At 39.7% G+C, this 17,290-nt stretch overlaps 5 non-coding genes across 5 annotated transcripts; all 5 read right to left on the reverse strand.

The window, feature by feature from the left end:
• Positions 1-7,679: 7,679 nt before the first annotated feature.
• TRNAF-AAA (transfer RNA phenylalanine (anticodon AAA)) lies at positions 7,680-7,753 on the reverse strand. Its single transcript has one exon. It is a non-coding gene; the product is annotated as a tRNA-Phe (tRNA).
• A 1,074-nt stretch (positions 7,754-8,827) lies between these two features.
• On the reverse strand, positions 8,828-8,901 carry TRNAV-UAC (transfer RNA valine (anticodon UAC)). The gene has a single exon. It is a non-coding gene; the product is annotated as a tRNA-Val (tRNA).
• A 492-nt stretch (positions 8,902-9,393) lies between these two features.
• On the reverse strand, positions 9,394-9,467 carry TRNAV-AAC (transfer RNA valine (anticodon AAC)). The gene has a single exon. It is a non-coding gene; the product is annotated as a tRNA-Val (tRNA).
• Positions 9,468-10,332: 865 nt separating this feature from the next.
• On the reverse strand, positions 10,333-10,406 carry TRNAV-AAC (transfer RNA valine (anticodon AAC)). Its single transcript has one exon. It is a non-coding gene; the product is annotated as a tRNA-Val (tRNA).
• A 4,479-nt stretch (positions 10,407-14,885) lies between these two features.
• Positions 14,886-14,959, reverse strand: TRNAF-AAA (transfer RNA phenylalanine (anticodon AAA)). Its single transcript has one exon. It is a non-coding gene; the product is annotated as a tRNA-Phe (tRNA).
• Between the last annotated feature and the right edge of the window lie 2,331 nt (positions 14,960-17,290).

The following is a 17,290-nucleotide window of genomic DNA, read 5'->3' on the forward strand; positions in this document are numbered from 1 at the left end:
GCCGGGAACACGGACAATCTGAAATCGACATCATGCTACATCTTCACCTATGGTGGCGGTGCGATATCATGAAGGTCGAAACTTCAAGAGTGCACGGCTCTGTCTACCACAAAAGCCGTGTATATAGCAGCATCAGAAGCAGCGAACGAAGCGATGTGGCTGCACTGACTGACTTCCAACTTCGGAACTGCAAACCGAATAGACTGACTAGTGCCGACTATCTATTGCGACTCACATAGCGCAATACACCTCATCAATAATCCCGTCTACCATGCGAAGAAGAAGCACATTGAGGTGCCGTATCATCATATTCGAGAGCTCCTGACCGAGAAGAAACTCGAAGTCCGGAAGATCGGCACCGAGGTAAACATCGCCGATTGCCTAACGAAGACACTCCCAAATCAACGCTTCGGAACGCTAAGGACGAGGATGGGGCTACGACAAGCGCCCGAGCAGAAAAAAGCCAAACGAGGAGCAGAAGGTAAGAGTTGGCCAACACTCATACTATACCTTTGCCGACATGGCTACTTGTCGACAGACTTGTAACATAAGATCTAGTTAAATTTGTAATCTAGGTTTACAAGGGAGATAACCCCAAGCACTTGTACATGCAAGAAAGAGTAGTCCTTTTACAGGGGAGTTTGTTGGCATAAAAGGCCGACTCCTTCCAAATTGTATCTGTCCTAGTGTGAAATCGTTAATAAGTTAGGGCTTAGTATATAAGAGAATACCTAACATTGTAATGAGTGATGACGAGCAAAGTATTGTATCTCTGAGAAAGAACAAAGTAATAAGAAGCTTTCATTAAAGCTCCATCTGTGTAAGTCTCCGCACCTATTCTATTTTCTGTATGTGTTGTTTGCTGTCCAATACCGACTACAGATCCCTACACATTTCCGCACATAGCACTCTTACCCACAGAGACTTGTCGAAGACAATCTCATTCCGGTGAAGGACGTGCAACTCGAGAAGTGCACCGATTTCTTGGCCGGCAAGCAAAGCCGAACCTCCTTTCAGTCAAGACCACCAATGACACAGACTGTACCACTAGATTTGGTGCATATCGATGTGTGTCAAGTCGACACGAAGTCACATGCCGCATCGCAGTATTTTGTGTCGTTCATAGACAACCACCGCCAGAAACTGTGGATCTCACCGTTGAAGACGAAGGATCAGGTACTATGCGTCTTCAAGGAACTCAATGCGAGAGTGGAAAGAGAAACCGGCCAGAAGCTGAAGGCGGTTCGAGCGGATAATGGAGGAGAATATCAGGGGCAGTTCGAGGACTATTGCCGGTCGAAGGGAATCCATCTCAAATTCACCGTGTTGAAGACGTCGGAACTAAACAGGCTGGCCGGAAGGATGAACTAGACCATAATGGAGAGAGTCTGGCGCATGCTGGCACATACCAAGTTACCCAAGACGTTTTGGGCTGAGGCGCTAACGATGGTGAACTATGTGATAAACAGATCACCCTCAACACCCTTGGAAGGAGACTCACCTCAGAAAGTATGGACCGGTAAAGATGTATCTTACCAGCATCTCAAGGTGTTCGAGCGTCTCGCATATGTGCATGTTGCGAAGGAGAAGAGAGCAAAGCTGGATCCGAAGTCCAAGCCATACATATTCCTTGGATACGACGATGATGAGTTTGGCTATCAGGTGTGGGATCTAATCGACAAGAATGTGTTCCGGACTTGAGACATAGTCTTCATGGAAGACAAGACCATTGCTAACTAGGAGTCGGAGAAGAAGATGATGAACTCTGGATCATCCAATGAAAACCAACAGGAGGACAAAAGGACCTACCCAGTTGAAAACTGGATGTTGGCTGGTAACCAGATGACCCTCGACGAACCGACTAGATACGGACAAGAAACCGAACCGACCGAAGAAGAAGAAGAAGACACCGGAACCGGACATGATCCCGAATTGGATGAGGATGAGGAACAAACAGAGTGTTGGGAAATCGGTCTCTCCAGATGGGATCCGGTCATGAATGAAGAGGACCCGGTGAGAACCGGATGGACCTGGTGAAAACCGGAATAGATGCGGAAACCGGATCGGATGGACTCCCTATTAGGGTTTTCCACATACACATCATGTGTATCCTCTATTGTTGTCTGCTTGTGTACGTGTGCTCTCTCCCCATTTCCCATTTTTGTGTTTGATTTCCAACCAAGTGATTCAAGAATCGGTTGCGTTGTTAACCATGGAGGTGGAGTGCATGGCAGTTGTGGAAGCCGGCAAGGAGCTAATCTGGATGAAGTACTTCATCGGAGTGCTCGGGATCCAACAAGAGGAATACCGGCTCTACTACGAAACTGAAAGTGTCATCCACCTTGCAAAGAACGCGGCCTACCATTCCCTGACGAAACACATATAGCAGAGGTACCACTGGATCCAGGAGAGAGTAGAAGATCAAGGCTTCATGGTGACAAAGATCCACACGGAGGAGAACGGATTAGATATGCTGACCAAGGTGTTGACAACGGACAAGCAGAACGCGTGCCGAAAGTAGATCGGGTTGGCATGACACCCGATGTCGGAGGGAAAGGGGAGATTGTTGGGAAATCGGTCCCTCCGGATGGCATCTGGTCATGAATAAAGAGGACCCTGTGAGAACTAGATGAACCCGGTGAGAACCGGAAGAGATCCGGAAACCGGATTAGATGGACCCGATGAGAATCGGAAGACAAGAAATATTTGTAAATATGTTTTGAGTAAGCCTATTGAGGCTATATTTGTAAATATTCCTATGTTCGTATAAGTATACATATGACTTAGGGCAAACACTTTAGGTGTTGTTGCCATATTGTCATTGATAGATAACTGTTGTATATATATAGAGAGAGAGATACAAAGCTATACTTTGTTGTAACCGCCGGCTGGCGAGATACAGAGCTCGAGTTCGTTGCCTCTAAGTCTCTGTTTGTACCTTTCCTATATAGTGATAGTTTGGAATCTGTGCACTCTCGTGGTTTTTCCCTATTAGGGTTTTCCACGTAAACATCTTGTGTACCCTCTATCGTTGTCTGCGTGTGTACGTGTGCTCTCTCCCTATTTCCCATTTCTGTGTTTGATTTCCATCCAAGTGATTTAAGACTCGGGTGTGGCCAAGCAATATTCTGCGCTATTCCCATAAAACTGGTCTCAGTGTGAACAACACAGGAAATGGAAGAATCGTTCGGCGGCATGTTCAAGCTCACCGGCTCCAACTACTCAATTTGGAAGTCGAAGATGAGGGATATGTTGGTGGTTAAAGATCTTTGGTTGTCGGTTCAGTTTGTGGACAAGAGACCGCATAAGATCGATGCCACAGTGTGGGAGGTGATGCACATGAAGACGATGGCATACATCTAGTGCTTCATCAACATGATCTTGTACAACAACTTCAACGAAGCAAGCAAGGCTCATGAACTCTGGGAGAAGATCGGCATCATGCTCTAGAACAAGAATGTTGTTAATCGGGTTTCTGTATTTCAGAAGCTAGTGAGGCTTCGGTACTAGGACGTCTCCAGTATGGCAGAGCACATGAATGCCTTCCAGGGGCTAATACACCAAACCACCTCGTTGGAAATACCTCTCGCCGATGAGATACTCGCATAACTCCTGCTCGGTTCCCTCCTGGATAGTTGGGAGATGCTAGTTGTCATGTTGGGCAACGCTGGTCCGGAAGGAAAACAATTGTTGTTGGCCGGCAAGACCAAAGGGCCGGTTAGAGTTCAGAATGTGAAAGGGGTATTTAATTAGGGATAGGGAGTTGTAATTAATAAGTATTATGAGAAGCGGGCGGACGGACCCAGAATCGGTATGCCGATTCGGATCGTGACTGGATCGTTGTCGGTTGCCAGTTGGCACCGGTTTGTAACTCAACTGGAAACCTATAAAAGGACCCGGCAAGAATGTAATCAAATAAGGATAATTAATCTTACGTGTGTGTTACGATCATTAACAATACCGGTTAGTAATTGGTTAAGACCCATTCAATACCACGGTCTATCCATATCTCACTGTACCACCTTTTGGTGAAGTGTTCCATAGGGACACCTTGTGTTAGGGCTTGTCGAGCCTAAAGGATAACACAGTTTTTGGTGACCACGATTCCTGCAAGAAGCGAAGGGAACGGCGGGGGGAATGCATGACTAGACCGACAAACGACCCAATTGCCGAACGGGCAGAAAGACTTTCCGAGCGATTGCGGAACTGAGAGGCTTACCATCCGGCGGTGGAAGAGATCCAATCGGATTGGTCTTTTTCCAGGGTGATCCAGCGGGTGGCGGCCGAGTCACTCTGATTGCAACAGAACCATCACCCGAATGAAGGAAGTAATCTGAGCAGTCTGCAGGTAGCGGAGTCCATTCTGGAGACACTCGCCGCAAAAGACGACGGTTCGGAAGCATTCTCCAGCATAGAATCGGATTTGGACGGTGAACACAACGCCCAATCGAATTATCGTAGTAGCCACGATACCTCAGACGACCCGAAGGATGATGAGGTGGACATCATACCGACACCGGAGCCGAAAAACACAAAACCGGAGCCGAACATAACAAAACCGGAAGCCCTGGACAAAACAACCGGCACGAACCACCAAGAGGAGGAGTGACTGCCGACACCACAACCAGAGTCACCAATGGAACAAGAGAAGCGAGTTCCACCACTAGGGCCGGCAACACAAGAAGACTACGACATGCCTTACAAGTACGCAAAGTATCGGGTTCCCTCCCGGATAGCTGGGAGACGTTAGTTGTCACATTGGGCAATGCTAGGTTAGAAGGAAAACAGCTATCCCTAGCAAGAGTCAAGTCGAGCTTGCTAGATGACGGGGCACGTCGGAAAGACAAGGAGGTGAACTCCGACGCCAAAGCCCTCCTTAACGAATCGGAACGCGGAAGACAAAGGAATTAGAGTCGTAAGAACCGGGAAAAGTCGGGGATACAGTCAAAGTCAAGGGGGAGGCCCACTTGCTTCTATTGTGGCAAGCTGGGGCACTTCCAGAAGAATTGTCGGCATTTCTGGAAAGACAAGGGAACCGACAGTACCGATTCGAAGAAGTCACCGGACCGAAACAGTTCGGATTGGCGAGGCCCGAACCGGAAGGGAACGACGGCGATCGCGGCAAGTGAAGAAGAAATAATGCTCATCACCGAGGAGAGTGAGTTGAACCTTACCGTCGATGAGACAATGTGGGTGGTCGATTCCGGAGCATCGTTCCATCTTACCCCGGACTGGAAATGCTTCTCATCCTACACAGCCGGTGAGCACGGCTGTGTTTGGATGGGGAATGAAGGGACATGCCGAATTATCGGCATAGGAGATGTTTTGTTGACGACATCAACCGGATGCAAGTTGCCATTGGAGGATGTCCAACACATTTCAGAGATTCGACTGAACCTAATATCAGCCGGTTGACTGGATGATGAAGGTTACACAGGTAGCATTCGGAACATTGTCATGAAGTTCTACAAAGGGAGCTTAATAGTGGCTCGAGCCCAGGAGGTCAACACACTGTAGTTGATGAATGCCCGAATATGCCGTGAAGAAGTGAACGTAGCATCCGACACTACCGGTGAGCTGTGGCACAAAAGACTGTGTCACATGATTGAGAAGGGGATGAAGAGGCTTGCCAAAGACAAGCTTATTCTGGTGAAGAACGTGCAACTTGAGAAGTGCACGGATTGCCTGGTTGAAAGCAAAACCGCACCTCCTTCCGGTCAAGACCACTGATGAGACGGAATGCACCACTGGTGCTGGTGCATACCGATGTGTGTCAAGTGACATGCTGGATCGCAGTACTTCGTGACGTTCATAGATGACCACAACCGGAAGTTGTGGGTCTCACCGTTGAAGATGAAGGATCAAGTGTTATCCATCCTCAAGGAACTCCGTGCAAAAGTGGAAAGAGAAACCGGCCAAAAGCTGAAAGCAGTTCGAGCATATAACGAAGGAGAATACCGGGGGCAGTTCGAGGGGTACTGCCGATCGGTGGGAATCCAGCTCGAATTCACCGTGCCGAAGATGCAGGAACTAAACGGGTTGGCCGAAAGGATGAACCAGACCATAATGGAGAGAGTTCGGAGCATGCTCGCACATGCCAAGCTACCCAAGACGTTTTGGGCTGAGGCGCTGGCGATGGCGACCTATGTGATAAACAGATCACCCTCAGTACCCTTGGACAAAGACGCACTGTAGAAAGTATGGTCCGGTAAGGATGTGTCTTACTGGCATCTGAAGGTATTTGGGTGTCTCGCATACGTGCATGTGGCAAAGGACAAGAGAGAAAAGTTGGATCCAAAGTCCCGACCATGCATATTCCTTGGATACGACAATGATGAGTTCGGTTACCGAGTGTGGGATCTGGTTGACATAAAGGTGTTCTAGAGTCAGGACATAGTCTTCATGGAAGACAGGACCATTGCCAACAAGGAGTCAAAGAAGAAGGTAACGAACTCCGGATCATCCATTGAAAACCTGCTTGAGGACAAAAGGATATACCCGGTTAAAAACCGGATGTTAGCCAGTAACTGAATGACACTCGACGAACCGGCCAGATATGGACAGGAAACCGAACTTTCCTTAATATATGTGCAAGACTTGCAGTTAGTTTAACTTAATACTTGACTATATCGACATCATTACAATCAGGCAACCGTGCAAAGAACAATAGCTATGATTTTAGTTAGTCTAAATAGCACTTGTCTTGTCCAAATGTAGACTGTAACCAGAGACCTCTAATGTGTTAGAGTAGCATGAAATCCAACTACACCATCTAAACATATCAACGATGTCTATTTGTCTATCTTAATTAATCTTGGTGCAATAATTATTAAAGAATAGAGTGTTCTTAGATGAATTTCAAGATATTATTTATTCGTAAAAGAATAGTTGAAAACATGCAAATAAACCCTGGACTCAAACTGAAGACCTCTAGTGTAGAAGTCTAGCATGATAACCAACTAAACTATCTAGATGCAATTAGGAATATCACTAAATTTCATGCATTCTGATGAATTTGCTAATTTCACTGAAATGATGTCACAACTACGTGGGCATCATGAGTTTCAATGTATCCAATGTGGTTGTGGCATTTAGGTGAAACAAGTCTCTAGAAAGAAATAGCACTAATTGACACAAGAAATCAACACGGCGATTTTCTTGGCTTAAGGTACATGCATCAATCCCACTAAATATATTCTAGTTCTATAGTGACAGAGACCCATTTTCTACTCATTCTATCTAACATTTTTGGTGTCCAAACCCGAACTCGAAGAGAAGACCTCTAGTGTGTAAGACTAGCGTGATAAACACCCACATTATCTAGACCTATTGTGAAGATTATTTCATGGATTTACTTGTTCTATGTAACATTTTTTGTTCTCCAAACATGGACTTGAACTGAAGACCGCTAGTCTGTAAGACTAGCGTGATAACCAACTACAGTATTTGGATTCAATTATAAAAACCAATGTCATGGATTCAAATGAATTTGTTACTTTGATGGATTACATGGCCATCACAAGTTTCAATGTAGCCCAAGTTGTAGTGCACTATTTGATGCAAAAATGTCATAAACATATAGCACTATTTGACGCAAAATTGTACACGTTGATTTTCTTGGCTATATTGTATTTTTAAGTATACCAATTATATTTTTCATTCTATGTAACATCTTTTCTTGTCCAAACCCGGACTTGAACCGTAGACCTCTAGTGTTTTAGACTAGTGTGATAACAAACTACACCATCTAGACACATTGAGAATAACTAGCTGGGATCGATAAATGAAAGACTAATCTCAATGGAAATTCCATGTCATTTTGAAAAGAATAAGTTAAAACATTATTTTTATTGTAATTGACAGGATTATGTGTCCAAACCCGTACTCAAACTGAAGAACTGTAGTGTGTGAGACAAGCGTGATAATCAACTACAACATTTGGACCCATTTGTCATTACTAATTTAATAGTTTGACATGAATTTGTTAATTAGACCAAGCGATTGGCATGTCACAATGACATTGAAATTATGAGTTTGTAAGTTTGCCAAATGGTAATAACATATACCTTGTAGAAGTCTTTCTGACCACATACCATTTGGATTGAAAAAGATAACGCGATTGGAAGTAAGAAATGAGGAATTCTTTTTGCTTTGCTTAATATATGTGCACGACTTACAGTTAGTTTAACTTCATACTTGACTATATCGACATAATTGGAATCAGCCAACCATGCAAAAAATAATAGTTATGATTCTAGTAAGTCTAAATAGCCCGTCTCTTGTCCAAAACTTAGACTGTAACCGGAGACGTCTAATGTGTTAGAGTAGCGTGAAAATCAGCTACACCATCTAAACATATCCATGATATCTATTTGTCTAACTTAATTAATCTTGGTGCAATAACGATTGAGCAATAGAGTGTTCTTAGATAAAATTCAAGATATCATTTATTCGTAAAAGAATAGTTCAAAACATACCAATAAACCCGGACTCAAACCAAAGACGTCTAGTGTGGAAATCTAGCGTCATAACCAAGTACACTATCTGGACCTAATTATGAAGATCAATTTCATGGATTTAGATGAATTGGATACTTTCACTAAAGCGATGTCAAAACTACATGGGTATTACGAGTTTCAATGTATCCAAAGTGGTAGTGGCCTTTAGCTCAAAGAAGTTTCTAGAAACAAACCTATAGCGATAATTGACACAAGAAATGAACACGTGGATTTTCTTGGCTTAAAGTACATGCATGAGATTCACTTAATTTCACTCAATATATTCATATACACCAATTCTTCTACTCATTCTTTGTAACATTTTCTGTTGTCCAAACACGGACTCGAACCAAAGACCTCTAGTGTGTAAGACTAGCATGATAACCAACTACACTATTTGGACCCAATTGTAAAAACCAACGTGATGGATTCAAAAAATTTGTTACTTTCACGGATTCGATATCACAAGTACATGGCCATCATGAGTTTCAATGTAGCCCATGTTATACTAGCATTTAGCGGGCCAAAAAAAAAGCCAAGACAGCTTCGGAGCGAACTCTGTTACCAGAGCCGAGAACAGCTTTAGACAATTCCGTCAGGCGTGAACCAACTAAGGTCGCTCCTTTAGTTGAAGTATTGGGCTTCTTCGCACCCTCCCGTTGTCCTTGCTGGGTTACACTCTCTCTCGGGACCCTCCTCCAAGTATATTTCTTTCGCTCACAAGTACATGGCCATCATGAGTTTCAATGTAGCCCATGTTATACTAGCATTTAGCTCAAACATGTCAGAAACATATAGCACTATTTCACGTACAAATGTAGACGTTGATTTTCTTGGCTATATTGTATTTTTACAGATACCAAGTATTCTAATTATTCCATGTAGCATCTTTTCTTGTCCAAACCCGGACTTGAACCGGAGACCTCTAGTGTGTTACACTAGCGTGATAACCAACTACACCATCTGGACATATTGAAAATAACTAACTTGGATCAAGAAATAAAAGACTAATCTCAACAGAAATTCCATATGTCAATTACAAAAAAATAAGTTAAAATATTATTGTTACCGTAATCGACAAGATTATGTGTGGAATCCCGATTTCGAACCGCATACCTCTGGTGTGTGAGACTAGTATGATAACCAACCACACCATTTGGACCCATTCATCATTATTAATTTAATAGTTTGACATGAATTTATTAATTAGACCAAGCGATCGGCATGTCATACTGACATTGACATAACGACTTTGTAAGTTTGCCAAGTGGTAGTAAGATTTATCTTATAGAAGTCTTTCTAACTACATACCATTTAGATTGAAAACGATAGCACGAATGGAAGTAAGAAATAAAGAATTCTTTTTGCTTTGCTTAATATATGTTCAGGACTTGCAATTAGTTTAACTTAATACTTCGCTATATCGACATCATTACAATCACACAACCGTGCAAAGAACAAGAGCTATGATTCTAATCAACGACACCATCTAAACATATCCACGATATCTATTTCTCTATCTTAATTAATCTTGGTGCAATAACGATTAAACCCAGACTCGAACCGAAGACCTATAGTGTGTCAGACTAGCGTGATAACCAACTACACTATTTGGACCCAATAGTAAAAACCAACGTGATGGATTCAAAAAAATTTGTTACTTTGACGGATTCGATGTCACAAGTACATGGCTAGCACGAGTTTCAATGTAGCCGTTGTGATACTAGAAACATATAGCACTATTTCATGTACAAATGTAGACGTTGATTTTCTTGGCGATATTGTATTTCTACAGATACCAAGTATTCTATGTATTCCATGTAGCATCATTTCTTGTCCAAACCCGGACTCGAACCGGAGACCTCTAGTGTGTTAGACTAGCGTGATAACCAACTACACCATCTGGACACATTGAGAATAACTAACTTGGATTGATAAATAACTAACTTGGTTTCAAATGAATTTGTTACTTTGACAGATGCAATGTCACAACTACATGACCATCACAAGTTTCAATGTAGCCCAAGTTGTAGTGCCATTTAGCTCAAACATGTCAAAAACAGATAGCACTATTTGACGCAAAAATAGAAACGTTGATTTTCTTGCCTATATTGTATTTTTAAGGTTACAAATTATTCTTCTCATTTTATGTAGCATCTTTTCTTGTCCAAACCCGGGCTTGAATCAGAGACCTCTGATGTGTTATACTAGCGTGATAACCAACTACATGAACTGGACATATTGAGAATAACTAGCTTGGATCGATGAATAAAAGACTAATCTCAATGGAAATTCCATATGCCAATTCGAAAAGAGTAAGTTAAAACATTATTGTTGTTGTAATCAACAGGATTATGTGTCCAAACCCTGAGTTGAACTAGAGAGCTCTAGTGTGAGAGACTAGCGTGATAACCAACTACACCATCTCGACCCATTTGCCATTACTACTTTAATAGTTTGACATGGATTTGTTATTTAGAACCAAACGATTGGCATGTAATGTTGACATTGCCATAATGACTTTGTAAGTTTTCCAAGTGGTAATAAGATTTACCTTATAGAAGTCTTCCTGACTACATACGATTTTAATTGGAAAAGATAGCACGAATGTAAGCAAGACATGAAGAATTCTTTTTGCTTTGCTTAATATATGTGCAGGAGTTGCAGTTACTTTAACTTAATACTTGACTATATTGACATCATTACAATCAGGCTACCATGTAAAGAACAATAGTTATAATTTAAGTCAGTCTAAATAGCACTTCTCTTCACCAAATGTAGACTTTAACTGGAGACCTCTAACATGTTAGAGTAGCATGAAAATCAACTACACCATTTAAACATATCAATGATATCTATTTGTCTATCGTAAGTAATCTTGGTGCAATAACGATTGAAGAATAGAGTGGTCTTAGAGGAATTTCAAGATATCATTTCTTTGTAAAAGAATAGTTCAAAGCATTCATATAAACCCGGACTCAAACTGAAGAGCTCCAATGTGGAATTCTACCTTTATAACCAACCTGACTATCTAGAAGAAATTGTGAATATCGCTCAATTTCATGTATTCTGATGAATTTGATACTCTCACTGAAACGATGTCACAACTACATGGGCATCATGAGTTTCAATGTATCCGATGTGGTTGTGGCATTTAGGGTGAAACAAGTCTCTAGAATGAAATAGCACTAATTGACACAATAAAAACGACGATTGTCTTGGCTTAAGGTACATGCATGAGTTCCACTTAGTTTCACTAAATATATTATAGTTCTATAAAGATAGATGGAATTCTTCTACTCATTCTATGTATAACATTTTTTGTTATTCAAACACGGAGTCGAACTAAAGACCTCTAGTGTGTAAGACTAACGTGATAACCAACTACACTATTCATGGATTCAAATGAATTTGTTACTTTGACGGATGCAATGTCACAACTACATGGCCATCACGAGTTTCAATGTAGCACAGGGGGTACTGTCATATAGCTCAAACATTTCAAAAACAGATAGCACTATTTGACGCAAAAATCCAAACATGTCAGAAACAGATAGCAGTATTTGACACACAAATGTAGACGTTGATTTTCTCAGTTATATTGTATTTTTCTAAAGACCAAAGATACCAATTATTCTAGTAAGTCAATGTATTTTTCTAAAACCCCGGACTTAAACCGGACACCTCTAGTGTGTTAGACTAGCAGGATAACCAATTACACCATCTGGACATATTGAGAATAGCTAGCTTGAGTAGATAAATAAAAGACTAAGCTCAATGGAAATTCCATATGCCAATTCGAAAAGGATAAGTTAAAACATTATTGTTGTTGTAATCAACAAAATTATGTGTCCAAACCTGGTTTTGAATCGGAGACGTCTAGTGTGTGAGACTAGCGTGATAATGAACTCCACCAACTAGACCCATTTGTCATTACTAATTTAATAGTTTGAAATGAATTTGTTAATTAGACCAAGGGATTGGCATGTCACACTGACATTGACATAATGACTTTGTAAGTTTGCCAAGTGGTAGTAAGATTTACTTATAGAAATCTTTCTTACTACATATCATTTAGATTAAAAAAGATAGCACAAATGGAAGCAAGAAACGAAGAGTTCTTTTTGCTTTGCATAATATATGTGCAGGACTTGCAGTTAGTTTAACTTAATACTTGTCTATATCTACACCATTACAATCAGCCAACCATGCAAAGAACAATTTCTATGATTTTAGTCAGTCTAAATAACACTTCTCTTGTCCAAACATAGACTATAACCGGAGACCTCTAATGTGTTAGAGTAGCATCATCGGGTGGGTTTGAAGGGAAAGGCGTATCTCTAGGTAGTGACGGATTTCATATATGAAATGTAAATATTGTATGTTACATCAATATGGCGTTTCACAAATATTTATAAAAATAAGGTGTTAGTCATTTTTTAAATTTCATATGTTTTCTTCTAAATTTCACGTGTCGATTATTGAGACATTTTTTGAAAGCCCTAAAATTTTTGGATGTGGAAAGAGGAAGCATATTTGTTGAGTTGACAATATAATGTTGAGTTGACAGTATTTTTCTGAAGACAAATACCAATTATTCTACTCATTCTATGTAGCATCTTTTCTTGTCCAAACCCAGACTTGAATCGGACTAGCATGATAACCAACTACACTATCTAGACATATTGAGAATAAGTAACTTGGATCGATGAATAAAAGACTAATCTCAAGGGAAATTCCATATGCCAATTTGAAAAGAGTAAGTTAAAACATTATTGTTATTGTGATCGACAAGATTATGTGTCCAAACCTGGAGTGGAGCCGGAGAACTCTAGTGTGTGAGACCAACATGATAACCAACTACACTATCTGGACAGATTTGCCATTAGTAATTTACTAGTTTGACATGTATTTGTTAGTTAGACCAAGTGATTGCGATGTAACACTAACATTGCCATAACGACTTTGTAAGTATTCCAAGTCGTAGTAAGATTTACCTTATACAAGTCTTTCTGACTACATACGATTTAAATTGAAAAAGATAGCATGAATGTAAGCAAGAAATGAAGAATTCTTTTTGCTTTGCTTAATATATGTGCAGGAGTTGCAGTTACTTTCATTTAATACGAGACTGTATTGACATCATTACAATCAGGCAACCATGCAAAGAACAATAGCAATGATTTTAGTCAATCTAAATAGCACTTTTCTTTTCCAAATGTAGATTGTACCCGTAGACCTCTAATGTGTTATAATAGCATGAAAACCAAGTACACCATCTAAACATATCAACAATGTCTATTTATCTATCTTAATTAATATTGGTGCAATAACTATTGAGGAATAGAGTATTCTTCGATGAATTTCAAGATATTATTTATTCGTAAAGGAATAGTTCAAAACATGCAAATAAACCCGAACTCAGACTTAAGACCTCTACTGTGGAAGTCTATTGTAATAACCAACTAGACTATCTAGATGCAATTGTGAATATCGCTCAATTTCATGCATTCTGATGAATTTGATCATTTCACTGAAATTATGTCACAACTACATGGGCATCATGAGTTTCAATGTATCCGATGTGGTTGTGGAATTTAGGTGAAACAAGTCTCTCGAAACAAATAGCACTTACATGCATCAGTTTCACTAAATATATTCTAGTTCTATATTGACAGAGACCAATTCTTCAAGTAATTTTATGTAACCTTTTTTGTTGTCCAAACCCGGACTCGACCCGTAGATCTCTAGTGTCTAAGACTAGCGTGATAACAAACTACATTATCTGGACTTAATTGTGAAGATCAATTTCATGGATTTAGATAATTTGGATACGTTCACTAAACCGATCTCAAAACTACAGGGCTATTACGAGTTTCAATGTATCCCATGTGGAAGTGGTATTTAGCTCAAACAAGTCTCTAGAAAGAAACATATAGCCCTAATTGACACAGGAAATGAATATTGTGGATTTTCTTGGCTTAAGGTACATGCATGAGATCCACTTATTTCCATTAAATATATTCACATATACTAATTCTTCTACTCATTCTGTGTAACATTTTTTGTTGTCCAAACATGGAGTCGAACCGAAGACCTCTAATATGTAAGACTAGTGTTATAACCAACTACACTATTTGGACTCAATTGTAAAAATCAATTTCATGGATTCAAATGAATTTGGTACTTTGACAGATGCGATGTCACAACTACAAGGCCATCACGAATTTCAATGTAGCCCATATGGTAGTGGCATTTAGCACAAACATGTCAGAAACATATAGAACTATTTGACGCAAAAATGTAGAGGTTGATTTTCTTGGCTATATTGTATTTTTCTAAACACGTATACCAATGATTCTATTCATTCTATGTAGCATCTTTTGTTGTCCAAACTCGGACTTGAACCAAAGACCTCTAGTGTTTTAGACTAGTGTAATAACCAACTACACTATCTAGACATATTGAGAATACGTAGCTTGGATCGATGAATAAAAGACTAATCTCAACGGAAATTCCATATGCTAATTCGAAAAGACTAAGTTAAAACATTATTGTTGTTGTGATCGACAATATTATGTGTCCAAACTCATAGTGGAACCGGAGAACTCTAGTGTGTGAGACTAGCTTGATAACCAACTACACCATCTAGACTGATTCGCCATTACTAATTTAATAGTTTGACATGTAACGACTTTGTAAGTATTCCAAGTGGTAGTAAGATTTACCTTATACAAGTCTTGAATGTAAGCAAGAAATGAAGAATTCTTTTTGCTTTGCTGAATATATGTGCAGGAGTTGCAGTTAGTTTAACTTACTACTTGACTATATCGACATCATTACAATCAAGCAACCATACAAAGAACAATAGCTATGATTTTAGTCAATCTAAATAGCACTTTTCTTGTCTAAATGTAGATTGTACCCGTAAACCTCTAAAGTGTTATAATAGCATGAAAACCAACTACACTATCTAAACATATTAACGATGCCTATTTATCTATCTTAAATAATCTTGGTGCAATAACAATTGAAGAATAGAGTGTTCTTAGATGAATTTCAAGATATTATTTACTCGTAAAGGAATAGTTCAAAACATGCAAATAAACCTGGACTCAATGTCAAGACCTCTACTGTGGAAGTCTAGTGTGATAACCAACTACACTATCTAGATGCAATTGTGAATATCTCTCAATTTCATGCATTCTGATGAATTTGATAATTTCACTTAAGTTATGCCACAACTATATGGGCCTCACACGTTTCAATGTATCCCATGTGGTAGTGTCATTTAGGTGAAACCAGTCTCTAGAAAGAAATAACACTAATTGACATAAAAAATCAATATGGCAATTTTCTGGGCTTAAGGTAGATGCAACAGTTCCACTTAGTTTCAATAAAAATGTTCTAGTTCTACAGTGACAGATACCAATTATTCCACTTATTCAATGTAACATTTTTTGTTGTCCAAACCCGGATTCGACCCGTAGGTCTCTAGTGTGGAAGACTACCGTGATAACCAACTACATTATCTGGACCGACTTGTGAAACATCAATTTCATGGATTTAGATGATTTGGATACTTTCATTGAACCGATGTCCAAACTACAGGGCTATTATGAGTTTCATTGTATCCCATCTGGTAGTCGCATTTAGATCAAAGAAGTCTCTAGAAAGAAACATATAGCCCTAATTGACACATGAAATGAAGACGTGGATTTTCTTGGCTTAAGGTACATCCATGAGATCCACGAAATATATTCATATATACGAATTCGTCTACTCATTCTATCTAACATTTTCTGTTGTCCAAACACGGAGTCGAACTAACATCATAACCGACTACACTATTTGGACCCAATTGTAAAAACCCATTTCATGGAGTCAAATGAATTTGTTACTTTGATAGATGCGATGTCACAACTACACGAGTTTCAATGTAGCCCATGTTGTAGTGGAATGTAGGTTAAACACGTCAGAAACAGATAACACTATTTGATGTAAAAATGTAGACATTGATTTTCTTGGCTATATTGTATTGTTCTAAACACGCTTTTTTGTAGCCCATGTCGTAGTGGAATTTAGGTCAAACACGTCAGAAACAGATTGCACTATTTGACGTAAAAATGTAGACGTTGATTTTCTTGGCTATATTGTATTTTTCTAAAGCCGGATACCGATGATTCTATTCATCATATGTAGCATCTTTTCTTTTCCCATCTCGGATTTGAACGGGAGACCTCTAGTGTGTTAGACTAGCGTGATAACCAACTACACCCTCTAGACATATTTAGAATAACTTGCTTGGATCGATTAATAAAAAACAAAAGTTGAATGGAAATTCCATATGTCAATTTCAAAAGAATAAGTTAAAACATTTTTGTTATTGTAATCGACAAGATTATGTGTCGAAACCTGTACTAGAATTGGAGACCTCTAGTGCGTGAGACTAACATGTTAACCAACTACACCATTTGGATGCATTTGCCATTACTAACCCGTAGTCGAATCGGCCATCCATGCAAAGAATAATAGGTATGATTCTAGTCAGTCTAAATAGCACGTCTCTTTTCCAAATGTAGATTGTAACCGGAGACGTCTAATGTGTTAGAGTACCATGGAAATCAACTACACCATCTAAACATATCCACGATCTCTATTTGTCTAACTTAATTAATATTGGTGCCATAACGATTGAGGAATAGAGTGTTCTTAGATGAATTTCAAGAGATCATTTATTCGTACGAGAATAGTTCAAAACATGCAAATAAACTATGGACTCAAACCGAACA

Source organism: Azolla caroliniana, unplaced genomic scaffold (assembly GCF_043228905.1).
Source record: "Azolla caroliniana isolate FFs.n. ecotype wild unplaced genomic scaffold, voAzoCaro1.0.p SCAF_16, whole genome shotgun sequence".
Lineage (NCBI taxonomy): Eukaryota > Viridiplantae > Streptophyta > Polypodiopsida > Salviniales > Salviniaceae > Azolla > Azolla caroliniana.